Raw genomic sequence first — 16,568 nt, 5'->3', positions numbered from 1 at the left:
TTGCAGGAGAAGAATAGAATGTATGTCTCTGCATGATAATATAATCATACTTTAAATGCTCTTTTGAAAAATGTCTTCAAATCACAAAATGATCTGCTCCACAAATACAGAGAATCTATTGTATCACTCAGAAATTTGTCATCACTACGGTCATAATATAATAGTGCACAACATTAAAATATTAACTCGCTAAACCTTTCTGAGAATGCTTACACTGCAGGTTATGTATTTTTCCCCTCCAATTTCATAAATCTAGTAAAAAGTTTTAACAATTCTGCATGGATAGAATTTGTTGCATATCTATGCTTGAAAAAAAAAATCCAGTTCTACATTTTAAAAGCATTTTGCTGGGAAACACAGTCATGGCTTCCTGAAAACTGTCCAAAATATAGCTACAGTCATCTGGATTCTGTTCTGAAAAGGCTATAGTACTTGTTTCCTGACATTTTCAAAGTTCAGGTGATCCTGAGCAATGATTAAAGGTTATCTCTAGAGGATATTGGCGATGACAGTTTCACCATTTTGCTATAGTTCAGAGGTAACGCATATACTTTATTTTCTTCCCCAATCCAATCCAATTTTATTTTTTTTATTTTTTCTCTCTTTAGAGCTTGACTCAGCTCTGAGCATTCTACTTCTATACAGAAAGCTGAACAAGTTGCCTTTTCATAAGTCAGCTTCAATGCACAACCATGCCAATTGATTGACATGAAATCTGAGCAATATGAAAAACACACTGTTTGACAAGAACTTACCAAACTTGCCTTTTCCATTTCTTGTCCTCTCCTTGAGCCAAATCCCTTTCTGGTGATCACTTTTCACAGAACTTTAATGATGTCTGGAAAAAAACAAAACTCAGTAATGCTCAAAAAACTGTGACATCAGCCAGGGTGACCAGATAGCACATGTGAAAAATCGAGATGGGGGTGGGGGTTTGTCCTGGGTCTACCCTCACTTGAAACTGGGCGGTTTCAAAGTGAGGACCCGCATGTATTCTGCCACCATGTCCTATGGGATCTCACCCCCACTTTGAGCTTGTGGGTTCAAAGATGGGGACCCGCATGTATTCTGCCACCATGTCAAAGGTCTCACCCCCACTTGGAACTGTTGGGCTCCAATGTGGGGACCTGACTTGGTTTCCCTTTAAACTACCATGTCCTGGTCTGCACCCTCACTTGAAACTGGGGGGTTTCAAAGTGAGGACCAGCATGTATTCCCCCACCCTAAAATCCTAGGGTAGGTCTCCTTGTCGCTGCCACCACTCAATCATGAAATGTGGATTGAGACACAGTCCTTCCCCAAAATCCTAGGGGATTCCAAGAGCCCCAAATCCATGGAGTTCTCACACCCAGGAGAAACAAACCATTCCCCCTGCTTCCTCCCCCCACCCCTTTTCCTAGGAGAGATACCGGGATCCAACTACAGAGGGATACCTCCCCCTCCCCTTTCCCTGAGAATCCACCCAAGGAAAGACCAACAAGTCCTTAATAGAAAAGAATTTATTAAAGAATAAAAAGAAAATACAGAATCTCTATGAGCCCAAGCTGGACACTCATAGGGTATAACCTTATCAATCTCTGGAGAGAATCCCCTCTCCCCCTTTTCTCAGTAAAAGCAATATCAGCAAACAGGAATAAAGCATTTCCTTTAGCAAACACACAATTGCAAATATAGAAATCAAATCATAACACTAATTCGCCTTTCTAATTAATACTCACTATTAATTAGTAGAAACTACTCCAGGAGAACTTGGAGACATGACTGTCCTCTGTTAGATCCAAAAACAGTTCTCACACAGACAAAGGCTTCCCTCCACAGAGATTTGAAAAAATCTTATCTCTGATTGGTCCTCTGGTCAGGTGGTCACCAGGTACTACATGTTAACCCTTTCCAGGGAAAAGAGACCTTAACCCTTAACTATTTGTTTATGACAGGGTTAATAGGAGCCTATGTAAGAAAAAGACCCAAAAATTGGGACTGATGTAATAGTGTTGGTTCCTATAGCGATTGATCTTACTGTTGTTATTTTTGAAGGTGGTTTTGGTTATTTTTTCTAGTTTTGTATATTTTACAAACAACCTGTTCTGCAAATAAATGTTATCCTTTTAGCCATTTTCATAGATTCATAGATTTTTAAGACCATTCTAGTTTGATCTACTGTATAACCCAGGCCAAAGAATTTCTCTCAATTATCTGAGTACAGAACCTGATAACTTATGTCTGATTAAAGCAGATATTTCAGAAATATATCCAGTCTTATTTGAAGACATCAAGAGATGTCAAGAGATGGAGAATCCACCAGTTACTTATGTTCCAATGGTTCTTCCCCCTCACTGTTAAAAATGTATGCCTTGTTTCTAATTTGAATTGGTCTGGTGTTAACTTTCAGACATTGGTTCTTGTTATGCCTTCCTCCACTAAATTACAGAGCCCTTTAGTACCTGGTACTTTCTCCTTGTGAAGGTACTTTTACACAGTAATCAAATCACCTCTTGATCTTCCTTTCAGTAAGCTAAGCAGATTGAGCTCCTCAAATATCTTACCATAAAACTTTTTTTTAAAGCTCAAATCATCTTTGTGTACTCTCCCTACCCAGTGCAAATGGCATTATTTTGATTAACAATAGTAATACACCAAAGAGGGTGATGAGAAGAGAAAATTGTTAGAGGACCCTCTTTGAAGAATGCTAATCAAAATTGCAGAAGGATCCTAGGAGATGATCTCATCCCTCTCTATTCAACTTATATATCAAAAACTATGGTTATATTGTGGCAGGAAAAAATAACTTATTTAACCCATATTTTCACATAATGTGGGCAGCTGAATGGGTAGAGATTTTCACAAGGTTTATAAAATTCTGTTTGTTTGTTTGTTTTCAAAAAGAATGTTTTCCCCTTATAAAATGTGGCTTATTCCCATCTAGGGCTCAATTATGCAAGATGCTGAGCACTCTGGCCCTGATCCAGCATAGTGGTTCAGTATGTCTTTAATATTAGGTAGATGAGTAGTCCTCTAATTTCAATAAGATTTATTAGGTGAAAGTGAAGTATCATATTGGGAAGAAAAAAATTATTCCCCAACCTTAGATCAAGACATAGGCTGTAGCACAGCCACCACATAGCTACTACTCCAGTTTATGAGCAGGAATAGCAGGCATAGATATTTAGGATTAGTGGATTCATTAAAACCTATCCCATGGACACCTCCTAATGCCACTCTTCACATTCACATGTGAAAGGCAGTTGTAGAAGCATTCCGCAGAGCATAGGGGGAGCTTCCAGTTCCAGTTGCGAAAGTTCATTGAAAATGAATAGGGCTGCACTGGAATAACTAAGAACATAATCTTGCCCCTTATTTTCTGAATCTTTAAGGATAGTTTGTATTACATTTTTTTTTCTTTTGTGTTTCGTTTCTTACATATGTAGTTCCATTCTCACTGAAATGCTTCAGGGGAGGAACTCCAGTGAGAAGATGAAAATGGGTTCTCTGTTCAAAGAGATGAATTATGAGAATGGATAAAACTGGCCTTAAAAAAGATTTTTCTCTCGTGTAAATGAATTTTAATATATTAGGTTACATGTCCCTCCTTCCTAAAATGAAAAGCCATGCCACCAGCAGCAGTGGCTAATAAGAGAAAAATACTAGTTTTAAAAGGGTCTCTCGGCAGAACTCCAAACCATCTGCATTCTCCTTCTAGCTGTATGGTGTATGAAATTCTGCCTGCATTAAGGCAATGACAAAACTCCCTTTGACTCAAATGGTCCATGATTTTAACCAATGTGTTGGGGAGCAAATCTAATGAAAGAACTATGGCAGGCTCCTCTAGAGGATGAATAAAGTGGCTAATTCACACCTCCTTTCTCCTTTTCTGAAGAGTAAGTTTCTCTTTGGTTCCAGAAGGAAAGTGGTTAGGCCAAAGGTAGTGAGGAGGAGCTGCACTAGTCCATATAGCCCCCCCTCAAAACTTCACTCCAAACTTCAAGACTGCTTATGAAAGGGAATGCCAACTAAGGCAGCATTACTTCCTGCGTCATGCTCTGTGGCTGCCTTCAATGGAGCAAGAGTGTAGCAGTAGTGTCAACAGCCAGTTACAGCATGGTGTCCAGGCTGGCTGCACTACAGGAGCAGCACAGGAGGACACAGAATAGATTCCCTTTATGCAGCTTGTTGCCCATATACCAGTCCACCATTTATTCTTCCCACACAGCCACCACCTACTCTGTACTCCCTGAGTTTTATTTACTTTGGTCCACTGAAATTGCACAATGATTTTTTTTGTAATTCCCCCTGTACTCTGACACAGGATTCACAGTATTGTTGATACTATAAAAATGGATGGTTGCAGTGTTTTAAGAATAAGAATATCTACTCTTGAAGGGGATAGCAATATATAAGATTAAAGAGTAATATTTTTATTTATTTTGATTAAATAATTTCTGGAATTTACAGGACTGAAATTTTCACTACCATTCTATTCTATAAATATAATGCTTGCCATTTTAGCTCTCTCTGTGCACTCCTGTGTATACTTTTGGCTGTAGTAAAACTGCAGAGGCAGTCATTCAAGAAACTAAGCTATGTGTGAATAACTAGGCATCATAACCTAGCTGTCAGATTCTGAGTTGTCACACTTACATTATGATATATAACACTCCATGATTTCAATTTTATTTGTCATGGTAGTTTACAACATGAGAGAGAGTGTACGTTCCCCGTGGTTTAACATGACACTAAGCTTAAATTTAAGCCTATGAACGGAATTTTCAATGTTATCTAGTTTGCATAGTTGTAAAGCTGCAGAATAGAAACAGAATGAATGTATGTCTATCTATATTAATCAACTATCAGCATTTATTTACTTAGGATTTACCATATGGTTCAGCCCTTTAGATCATCTGGGGACAGATTTTCAAGATCTCAGTTTCCATTGTGACCCAATGTGCTGAGCTCTTTTGCAAAGTCAGTCACTTATTTTGGTGTCTAAATGAGAGCGCAGACTTTTTGAAAAAAAGGCTTCCTGTCTTATATCTTACCTCCAGGTGGAAACTATACTTAAAAGAAAAGCCAGTGTAATTCCATATGTGAGAAAACATCCCTTTTGCTCTTTGCAGTGAACAGTTTACATGTTGAAGAATTGGAATTGATTAGATATTTTAGCTTCTTTTACTGCATCTTATAAACGATCACAAAATTATACAGCCCTTTTAAAAATATCCAGCTACATTATTTCTCAGTGACTTCACATGGTAATAAATTGCATCAGTCTCCTTTTATATGTTAGTTGATATGCTCAAAGAATTATAATAGATTGTGGAGGGATGATTTTTTTTTCTGTATAAACCTTGTTAGTGACATGGTTAATTCCTGTCAGACATGATCATCTAGATGTTTTATAATTCTATTTTGAATTGTTTCAAGCAATCAGTTTACCTTTCTGAAGTGTAATTGACCAGTTTTAATGCATAGAATAGGACAGATCCTCAGTTGGTATGAGCTGGTGCAGTTCCATTTGCTTCTATGGAACTATGCTGATTTAAACCAACTAATGTTGTGTGGCCCTATGACTTTATCCTCCGTCTCACCCCACACACAGATTATATATATATATGCACACAACCAGAATGTTTGCTGTATATATTAAACAAAATCAGTCTAGTCTTCCAATGGAAAATTCAGAGTTTTTTCCCTCCAGAATTTGTTCAAAACTTGCTAATTGTCCATATGTTAAGACAATATATTGTCAGTAACATTGTTTTTTGTAAATTTTGATCATTAAAATGTACTTTAAAAATTTGAAAATGACATAACGTTTAAAAAAAAAAGTATAGAATTATTTCCCAAATATAATGAAAGCACAAAAGAGTAACATTGTCACTCAGTTATAATTATACTATGATTTTGTTGCAAAACACACCTCTCTGGCCTAAATGTGGAGTTTTACAGTGTGCTCAAATGAAGTCTTTACAAATTTAGTTTATTTCTTTTAACCTTGTCATAGTGCTAAAACAAATTGCAGTCTCTTACTAGCAAAAGTGATGATGCTGATGCAGTGGCAGATTAGCCGCTGGGCCAACAGGGCCCGTGGCCAAGGGCCCTGCCAATTGGGGGGGCACCGGAAAAATGGGCACCCCGGTGCCCTGACCCACTCTGCCTGCCCACCCACCTGGCAGACCTGCTGGGAAGTGGGGTCAGGGAATGGGGTCTTCTCCCAGTTCCTTGCAGGAGCACTGGGTGGATGGAGAGGGGCATGCCCCCATGCCCTAACTCTGCTCCCCGACTGGAGTGCCGGGCGGGGGTGCAGGGCGGGCCAAGCCTGCGTGCCCTGATCCCATTTCCCTGGCAGGAGCGCAGCGGGGGTGGAGGGAGGGACTGCAGGTTGAAGGGGTGGGAGGGGCCCCTACTTGCTGTGGCCTAGGGCCCCACAAAACTGTAATCCGCCTCTGTGCTGATGAATAGCACTTAGAGATAAGAGTAAAGGTGTGGAAAAGCAGCATGTGTGTGTGGAGCAGCTATGGGAGATAGAAGGGAAGAATTTCTGTGCATGTCAGGATAGAAAAGGAAAGTTTTTTTCAGGGAGTATAAGAGGGCCTGAGTCTGATCGCACACTGATGTAATTTAAAAGTAACTAAGTTGAAATCAGTGAAGCCACACAAGTGGGTAGCCATTAGAGAGATCAGAATCAGATCCAAAAAAATGGGAAAAAGGCTACTTAGACTATGAACACTTTGGATCAGGTGCCATATTTTTGTTGTGTGTTTGTACAATGCTTAGCACAATGGGGTCCTGATACATACTGGGGATCTTAGGTGCTAACTCAGTACAAATAAATAATAGTACTAGTCCAGGGGTGAATAATGGATTTTTCTACTTCCTGGTAATTCTGAAAAAAAAATAATTTCACATCAAATCAAACCCAAATCTTTAGTAAATCAAAAAGTTTAAAAGAAACCATTGTGTTGAACTAAATTGTTTCAATTTTGAACTTTCAAAATTTCCTTTTAAAAAAAATAAAAGTGTAAACAAAACATCAAAATGTTGCAGTTCAAAAATGTCAAGGTGAATTTTTGGGGTTTTTTTAGGGGAATTTGTTCAAACTTGATTTTCTGACTAAAAGAATTTGGTGTAATCTACATGAATTCAGTGAACGTCTTTGTCAAAAAATGCCACTCAGCTCTACTCACAAGACACTTAGTGCCCGATTCGGGTCTCACTTCCACCAGTATAATTTGGAAAGTAGCCCACTGAAGTCAGTTGATTTACACTGTAATATACTGGACTAAGTAAATGAGATCAGAACTAAAGCACTGAGCTCCTTCTTTTCTGAAATCTTTTGAACCAGTGCCATTGCAGGATGAAAATTACAGTGGTTAGATACAGGTGACCTCTTCCTGGAATAGCATCTGTCATGAAACACTTAACTAGAATTGCCTCTCAAATTGTACCTTGCTGAAAGGATTGTAAAATAGAATTGACTCTAGATACTGAGATGGTGGGTGATGGTAAAAATTTTGACAAAGGAAAGGTTGCATAGTAAGTGACTCAAATTTGAGATTTCTATGTAGGAAATGTAACTGTACCATTATCTGTCAAAGTATTGGCTGATTATTTGATGTAATGCTAAGTGGCAGCAACCAAGCAAAAGTGTTGTTGATACTAAACTTGTAAAGATTAACAATCATTCAGAACTGCCAGAAAAGCTAGAGCAACAGAAAGACTGTGCTTCACTCATAACTGCTGTTACTCATTTCAGCATATTGCACCATCATAACCTTGATGGACACTTATTAGATGTTAGATTATTAATATCAGATTAACCATTTGGCCACATCTGTGTTTTTAAATTTATTCTGCAGGGCACTCCTCTACACATTGGACATAACAATGGGAATCTTTGCACCGGGGAAAACATAAGGGACTTCAATATAGTTCAAATAAAAATTAAAGACAGAAAATTTGTAAGAAATCTCCCCCACGCATACCTTTTTTTTTTTTTTTTTTTTTTGTATAGCTGCAAATCACAGGTTTTCTGCAGTCAAATTAAGATGCTGTAAGCCAGGGTTCGGCAACCTCTGGCACTCAGCTCGCCATGGTAAGTAGTAAGCACCCTGGCGGGCCGGGCCAGTTTGTTTACCTGCTGCGTCAGCAGGTTCAGCCAATTGCGGCTCCCACAAAGCCACAGCCAGCACATCCCATGCCACTTCTTGCCGCCCCCATTGGCCTGGGACGGTGAACCACAGCCAGTGGGAGCTGCAGTCTGCTGAACCTGCCAACGCGATCACAGAGGATCACAATACAACCAGTCAAATATTACTTTGCAATATAGTTAGATGCTGTGAGATTAAAGCATGAACTAACACACAAGTATTCAATAAAGACGAAACACATTGTTATAATTCAGAGACCTGTTTTATTAACCATACTAACACATAGAGCCATAGTGAACACAGCTATGTTTTTGACAGCATTTAGTTGAAACATGGAGACTTTGGGATGAGCTGGCAACTGGTCTGCCAGAGTCACACTTCATTCCCTTCATTCTGTGCCAGGCTTTGCACTTGCACTGGTATGAATCTGGCTGGTAGTTGGTTATGTTTAATTTACATAAAATATCATCCCCTCCCTTCCCAAAGAGGACCAAAGAAGGAAAGAGACAGATGCAAACATAAATAAAGCACCATTTCAGATTTCTGTTTAAATTAAGGGGAGCCATACAATGTCTAACAATACTTCCTCTTTTCGGTTTCTATATGTTTGGTCCTGCGGGGTTTCTTTGCACAATGAATTCTGACACTAGTCTTATTCAATATCATTATTAAGGCTCTATTGTGGCAGTTCTGCACTGGGCACAGTAAGGAGCCTTATCAGCAGTGCTTCCAGAGCTCCCAGGCACATGAGGGGAGCACGTCTTCTACTATGCTGCTCCTGTGCCCAGCCAGCCGCTTCTCATGAAATGTTTTGATCACATGGCATACACCTAAATTTGGGTTTGGTTGTGTTTGTATCCTTCATTGCAGTGTCCCTAGCTATGGGAGAAATGAAATCCACATGCACTTCAAATTCAGGAAATAATGCTAAATGTAAGGTCTGCATCTCTGCAGTTTGATTTGCTCTTTTCTTTCTTTCTTTGTCCAATCTATCTTAAGCTTTATATTGACAACCACCCATCAGCATAGCCTGGGAGAGCCTCTCACTTAAAATCAATTGCAAAAGTGAAGTCCCTTGGGTACTTTATGGAATCTTTGGCAGTCCTTCCTGTCAGGTGTCAAAACTCTGCTTTCATTTAGTTTGTGTGGAGTTTGCTTTAGTCTTTACATACATATATAAGAATATATATTCTTGCTTGATTATGTGCTGGGGGTTTAGAGGTAGATCTTCAGCTGGCATAAATCAGAGTCGTTCCACTGAAGTCAGTGGGGAGACACCAGTTTATGTCATCTGAGGAGTTGCCCTGTTTTTTAAAAACAAAAAACACAAAACAAACAAACAAACACTGATATAGCATTAAAAATATTATTTTGCCCTGCTGCTCAACTTTAGAAATTGTACTCTTACAAGGCGCAAAAGTGATGACCTTAGCACATCCCTAGCATTAAGTTATGAGCTTAAAGAATTATGGTAAAAAATAGTGCAGTTTGAATTATTTACAAAATTTTTGCTTATGCACCAACTTCAGTATGCTGTGGCATTTCCTTATGTGGCTTGGTATCCCAGGTTATAACTGTTCAGGAAAGGAAAGCTGCTCTATTAAAGGGATTAAACACAAAGGCATTAACATAACTTAATGATCTCCTGAACAAGGACACTGAGGGCAAGCAAAACCTGTATAGAGGTTAATTACAATTAAAAAACAGGAGATACTTAATTATGTCAGCTCAAAGTTCAAGAAACTCAAATCTCTTTATAAACCCATCTTCTTTAACTCATTAGTGCAAACACCTTCTCAAAATTAGCATCCATCACCAATTTATAATATATTTAAGAGACCTCTCTGATATATGGCACAGGTAAAGACCTTGCACTAATTGGTTAAGTGTAGACTACGTTAACAAAGGAGAGCTAACTACTGTACCCATGACAAGTCTTCAGAAGTTAACCTTTTGAATATAACAAGTGAGACAAATTGTTATACAACATTGTGGGTTCTCTCTGTGTAATACCATGATAATTAGCATAATCACATTATTCATACTAAAAGAGTACAGGCAGGTGTCTAATGCTGCAGAGATTACTACGTGTTAAAAAAAAAAAAAGGACCAAACCAATTTTTTTTAATGCAAGTTCTTTGAGTTGGATGCGTAATTCCTATAACTCTTTCTCAAGAACTTCACTATAAAATGGAAGAATAAATGACATTACTCTGGATGTGCATAGATAGAGATGGTTAGCTGTTAACTATGGGCAACATTTTCAAAAGCCACTAGTGATTCTGAGGGCCAGATTTTTAAATGTATTTAGGCTCCTATGGATGCAGATAGGTACTTCTGAAAATCACACTAGAAGCCTATGCACCATGTAAATTAGATGCCTAGACACTTTTTAAAGTCCAAATAGGTCTCTCTATGCATTTTTAAGCATTTTAAAATCTGGTGCTAAGTTCCTAAATTTCGGGAGGCCAAAACTGAGTAAAATTAGCCGGGTCTGATTTTCAGGAAGTGGTAAGCACCTGTCCTCTGTTATTTAGGCTCCCTACAATCTATCTCAAATTGGGCATCCAAAAATCAGGGCACCCAACATCACTAGCCTTTTTTAAATATCTTGACCTATAGATTTACCCTATCAGATATTAAATATTATCTTAAGATTTTGAATTAAAACACTCAAAATTCAGGCAATAATAATAATTTAAAAAGCTCAGTTTCTCAGAGGGCTTCATTGTGGCTTTACCATGAGGCTTGAGCAAGAGGCATCATATTGTTCCAATCCCCAGGAGCAGAGATATTTGCATCCTGTTTTTTCCTATGCCTGTACGTCCCGTTCAGAGCACAGCATATATTACCTGGCATCAGAGTGCATTGAGAGGGTGAAGCAAAGGCTCTTTCTATTCGCTGCCCTCCCACCAATATGTACGGGGGGGAGGGTGAAGAAAGTAGTGGCTACCCTACAACTCCTCATATAGCTACCCATAGTACGAACAGCGAATGCAGGAGAATAAAGGGGTGCCTTTCATTCTGCACACACATATTCTGACTGCTATTTCCCCACCTCAGTCACAGGATGGGCCATTGTCTGGTGCAGAGTAATGTTAGCATGGCCATGTTGCTCAAGTTGTGCATTTTATACACGTACATTTTTCAGTGCAAACCTGAATATAGTAATGTTCATATTGAAAAAGCAAGATAGAAATAGAAAAGGAGCATAGATACTATAGCAACTTCAGTAAAGCTTGTTGAAGACTCATTGCAATCAATTTAGTTGGTAAATTTACCTCTATTCTTTGTCTGTTACTAGATCATGATTTTTATTAATTTACTGATGATTTCAAATGGTCAGATAAAGAATTTGTGAGAACAAGACTACAACTGTTTGTTTAACTCTTTGTAGGAAATATTGTTTCAGGTATGCACTATTCACATATCAATATTTGCATTTTGTGAGTTGTCATTTAAGTTACAAGGCATTGTTTCTCTTCCCCATCTCAATGGCTTAACCTCTGGAAATGACTTTATTTTCCTCCTGTCACACATGTTCTCCTTGAACAAACAAATTTTGGGTAATATACACCTCTACCCTGATATAACACTGTCCTCAGGAGCCAAAAAATCTTACCGTGTTATAGGTGAATCCACGTTATACTGAACTTGCTTTGATCCGCTGAAGCGCACAGCCCGGCCCCTCAGAGCACTGCTTTACCGTGTTATATCCAAATTCGTGTTATATCAGGTCATGTTATGTTGGCTTAGAGGTGTGCTAAAATTTGACATCGGTGAACATTCATGTGAACCAAACTTCGCTCATGTGAATGCAAAAACCAAAATGAAAAGCATATGTGTAACAGGGCAGCCTCCTCGTGTAAGGGCCAAGAGACCTCAGGCCTTTCACTTTTTTTGTTAGCCCCACCCAATCTCACCTATTCAGGTATCAGATTTAAAAGGAGGAAAGCCCAGCAGGTGAGTGCTGTCTGGGGGGAGAGCAGATAAGCTTGAGGTAGCATGAGGAATTGGAAAGTCTGAGAGAGGCTAAGAAGTCTAAAACCAAAGCTGTGATGCATGGGTCAGGAGGAAGCTGGTAAGGCCAGATTCAGGATGGTGTGTAAAGACTATGCCCAAGAGGAAGCAGACATTTTTGGACTGAACTACAACTTGGCAACTGAGGGGGAAAACCCAGCAGTTAGGGGCTGGCTGTCAGGAGAGCAGAAGGAAGGAGCTCAAGGAAGGCAGAGGCCCATGGAAGACTCCAGGTAGAAAGAACTGATCAGAGGAGAACATGGAACAATCTAAAGCTTAAGTCACCTGGATCCCATGCAATGGCTTCCTAGCCTGACAAATTGGGAGATCATTGTTTCCTGTCCATAGCAATATTTTGTATATTGAGATTACAGGCAGAATTAGAAATTTAGATAAAATTAATTCTAAAGAAACAATGAAAGTTGCAATATTCAAACAAATGAGAGAAAGTAGGCATTTATTGCTCGCTGTTCCATGCAGGATACCCGAATTTTCAGTTGAATTGGATACCGTGGTCTCAGGGTAGCTGATTAAGTGCATGTTGTACATATCATGGAGGAAGTACGGGAGTTACTTTGTGTATTATCAACTGCTGCCTAAGGATGACCAAAAAGCACTTCTAGCATAAGTTGTAGGGAAAACTTTGTACATGGCTATATTAGCCCAGTGGCTGATGTCACAGAAAGTGACCAAGCAAAGAGGAGGTACATAGAGGAAATACAGAATAAAATGTAAAAAGCAATGAGTATTTCCCTAGGGTAAGTTCAGAAACATATGGGGAAACAAATGTATTAGCTTCAGACAATTTAAAGAGTCAGTCATATTAAAAATCATATACTGTTAAGCACATCTAAAAATTTGTAACATAATGGAAATAACACCTTTTTAGTGCTCTGTGTGCCCTTAGAATAATTTTAAAAGGTAAAGTACCATAATGCCAGCAGCATCACCAAAGGCAATAACCAACTCTTGATATCTAATCGAGGAGTGTTCAACATATTCCTCATAGATTCACAGAGTTTAAGGCCAAAACTATATATAATATATTAATACACATGGATATTCTTATCAACTGTATAGGGAAATTAAAATATTTGGCCCAAAAGGGGTCAGATTAAGGCTAGAGATCTGTGGGCTTTGACTGGTGAAGTGGCTAATTTAGGTGAATAGGGGAAATTGGTGATATTGAATAACTGCCTATTCTGTTGGTTTTTACAATCTGCATTGGTGGGCTACAAAATCTAATGACCTTCTAATCTAACTATTTCTCAGTGAGTGTTCAAATGAGTGGGGTATACAGACTATATATTCAAAATCCTCTTTTGAGTTGGAATCCAAAGAATTCCTTCAAGAAAATATGCCACCATAACTTTCTGCAATGGACACTTTTACATTCCAGTCATGCATATAGGCAGGTAATACAGATGCCCTTCACAGCTGATAGCTGAAGAATTTAATTTTCTTCCAGGTTTAGATTATTACACATTGTCATGCCTATTATGATTGCCACGTGTCTAATTCCAAATGGAGCAATTAGTTTACTTTTTATTGAAAATCATCCTCTTCTCCCCCTTGCAAGTAACAGATTCTAGATGGACCCCAAACACTTGATGTCAGCAAGCCTGTGGCTACCTATTTATATTGAATTTCTGGAGAATGGAATCTTCTCCATAGAGAAACAAGATACTTAAAGGTTAGGTCATGTAGACGTTCCCCTTCTCCATCAACTAGCTCGTTAACAGACATCCAGTGTGAGAACTCAAATATTTAAGGATTCAGAATACTGGACCTGATAGAGCTAGTATCATCTTCCCTGATAAATATCTTCCTAGATAGGAACAATGGACAGAGTTTCTGGAAAGAAGTGATATTGTCTTGTATCAGCTAGAAACAGCTGCCACTGCAGCTTGTGTTAAGAAAACAGCACATCTGGCACTGGTCTCGGGGTTGACTGTAGACAACAAAGTAAGGAGGGAGGAGATTCTGGGGAAGGGTTTGTATTACACAATTCTCATCTTTTCTGCAGAGGCCACAAGGCCTTTCAAGTTACGTGGAGTTGCATATTAGTTACACAATGGGTTTTTTAAAATGTTTGAATCTTGATGAGTGAGCTCTTTGGACAAACTGCAATTTATATGTGAGCACTTTGGTCAAGGAATGCTTTAGCTTAAATCCCTTTCAAAGGAAGCACTTGAAATATCTATCTATTGATGGTACTTATATGGCCTTCAGTAATATAATATCTAAGTGTCTCATGATCTTTCAGTGTATTTACCAGCAGATTTGAGCAGAATAAACTTTCTAGGTGAATTGATACCTGCAAATATTGGACCTACACACACACTCACACATGAATGTTGGCACTGAATGGTCTCCATTGCTTTATGCTTCCATCTCTGTCTCTGATCAAAACCAAGTTCTAATCTACACTACAAAGTTAGGTCAATTCAAGGCAGCTTACATCAACATAACTGTGCATGTGTCTACACTTAAATTTGTCTCCCACTTATATAAGCGCCCCCTTATGCCAACATAGTAAAACCACCAACCTGAGTGGCATAGAGCCACAGTCAATGTACTTAGGTCAACACAGTGCAAGCGTAAATACTGCATTGCTTATGTTGACCCTAACTGTCCTCCAGCAGATGTCCCCAAATGCCCCAGACTGATTGCCCTGCCACAATTGTGAACTTCACTCCCCAGGTGTCATGTAGACTGGAAGCCTTCCTTTTCCTTTAAAGCCCTGTGAATTTTTTTAATGCCTTTTCCTAATTTTGCAGCTTGGAAATCACACCTAGCAGTTCTTCATTGTTGAGTGCAACTGCCCAGTTGACCATGCCAGCTACATGCTCCAGACGCATTCCTGCCTGAGATACACAAAAGATATTGGATCCCCTGGGTCTGTTGGGAGAGGAGCCTGTGCAGGCACAGCACCAAACCAGCCATAGCAACATTGGCATCTATAAGCAGATTGCTCAGGGGATGCAGGGGAAAGAGCTATGACAGGAACCAGCAGCAATGCCGTGTGAAAGCCAAGGAGCATACCAGAAGGCCAGGAAGGCCAAAAATCGATCTGGGGCCAAGCTGCAGATCTGCTGCTTTCACAAGAAGCTGCCACCCTAGACACTTCCAAGGAGCCTGAGCAAAGGGCCTGGAAGATGAACATGCAGACAGGATGAACATTGCAGACAGCCTAGAGAAGGAAAGAGTGGAGAGTAGAAAGGCCCTTGAGACCCAGCAAGAAAGGGAGAAGGTGATGCACCAGGACATACCCTCCTCCTCACCTCCCTGCCGCAGCTCATTGAGAACTCAATATTGGGACCTCCCTGTGCCCCCTAAAATGTTCTTATTTGACATCAGGGGTTGCTGTACTACCTCTACCACTCCACCCGGGGGGACATTAAAGAATATTACAGCTTCATATACACGGACATATGGAAGCCACAGTTGGTGTATGTGTATCTGAAATAGACATGCAGGTTCTTTCCCCTTCACAAGTTCTGTTCTCGTTATAAATTAAGTTTTATGAAGTCTTTAATACATTGGTTTTAAAATTGCACAGGGCTCCCCCCCCCTTTTTTTTTTTGTTATACAATAAAATTCTATTTGGAACATAATTCATCTTTATTAGTTCACAACATATGCTGCTTGAGTGCTCAGCAGTTCTGAAAGCAACCAATTACCTGTTACTCACAGTGTCACACAGCCTATAGGATCATTCATAAACAAAATTAATAGGTTCATTGACAATGTTATATTCCTACATGTACAGCAATCACCACATAATTCCTACCAGGCCACAAAAGGCTAAGGTCAGGTAGAGCACACTGCAACAACACACACTTGTGATGGGGTGTTCGCCGCAAACCATCATAGAAGGGGTTAATGAGGCTGAGGAGAAGCCAGTTAACTACATAGGCCACAGCTGAGGGGATTAGCTGGCCTAAATAACCCCTGAATAATGATGGAACCCAACTGGGAAGGAACAGGTGGTGCTAGAATAAAGCAAGGCTGGCAGTAAAAATGGGCTGCAGTGAGGGAGCCTGTGTCCGCTCTCTGGGCAGTAGAGAGGGAAAGGAGGGAAACTAGGTGGAGAATGTGAAAGAAAAGGCCAAGGGACCCATTTCAGATTTTGGCAGGGGGACTTTAACCATGATTCCAGGGGCTACTTACTTAGGTACCTGAAAACTCTAGAGTTTGTTTGTTTTGTTTTTGCAGATGATAGCTTAGAAATTAGCTGACAGGAGCACTGTATCTAATTCCTATATAAAGAAAGAAAAATAATAAATATTAGACCTTCTCAACTCTAATACTGACAGTGTTCTGACATCTTGTGTCAAGTCACTTAAGAGACATCCATTAGGTTTAAAATTTTAATGTGTATTCTTACTTTGTTACAAACTC

The 16,568-nt window shown here is 39.4% G+C and overlaps 1 long non-coding RNA gene across 1 annotated transcript in view; it reads left to right on the top strand.

Moving 5' to 3' along the window:
- The window catches only part of LOC123370822, a 38,952-nt gene extending 23,314 nt beyond the window's left edge, over nt 1–15,638 (top strand). The window contains exon 3 of the long non-coding RNA XR_006579578.1: nt 14,945–15,638. This is a non-coding gene — a long non-coding RNA (uncharacterized LOC123370822). The remainder of the gene's footprint in view (nt 1–14,944) is intronic.
- The last annotated feature ends 930 nt before the right edge of the window (nt 15,639–16,568 follow it).

This window comes from Mauremys mutica, chromosome 5 (genome assembly GCF_020497125.1).
Source record: "Mauremys mutica isolate MM-2020 ecotype Southern chromosome 5, ASM2049712v1, whole genome shotgun sequence".
Taxonomy (NCBI): Eukaryota; Metazoa; Chordata; order Testudines; family Geoemydidae; genus Mauremys; species Mauremys mutica.
Note: the sequence above shows the minus strand (reverse complement) of the source record. Positions and strands in the feature narration are given on the sequence as shown.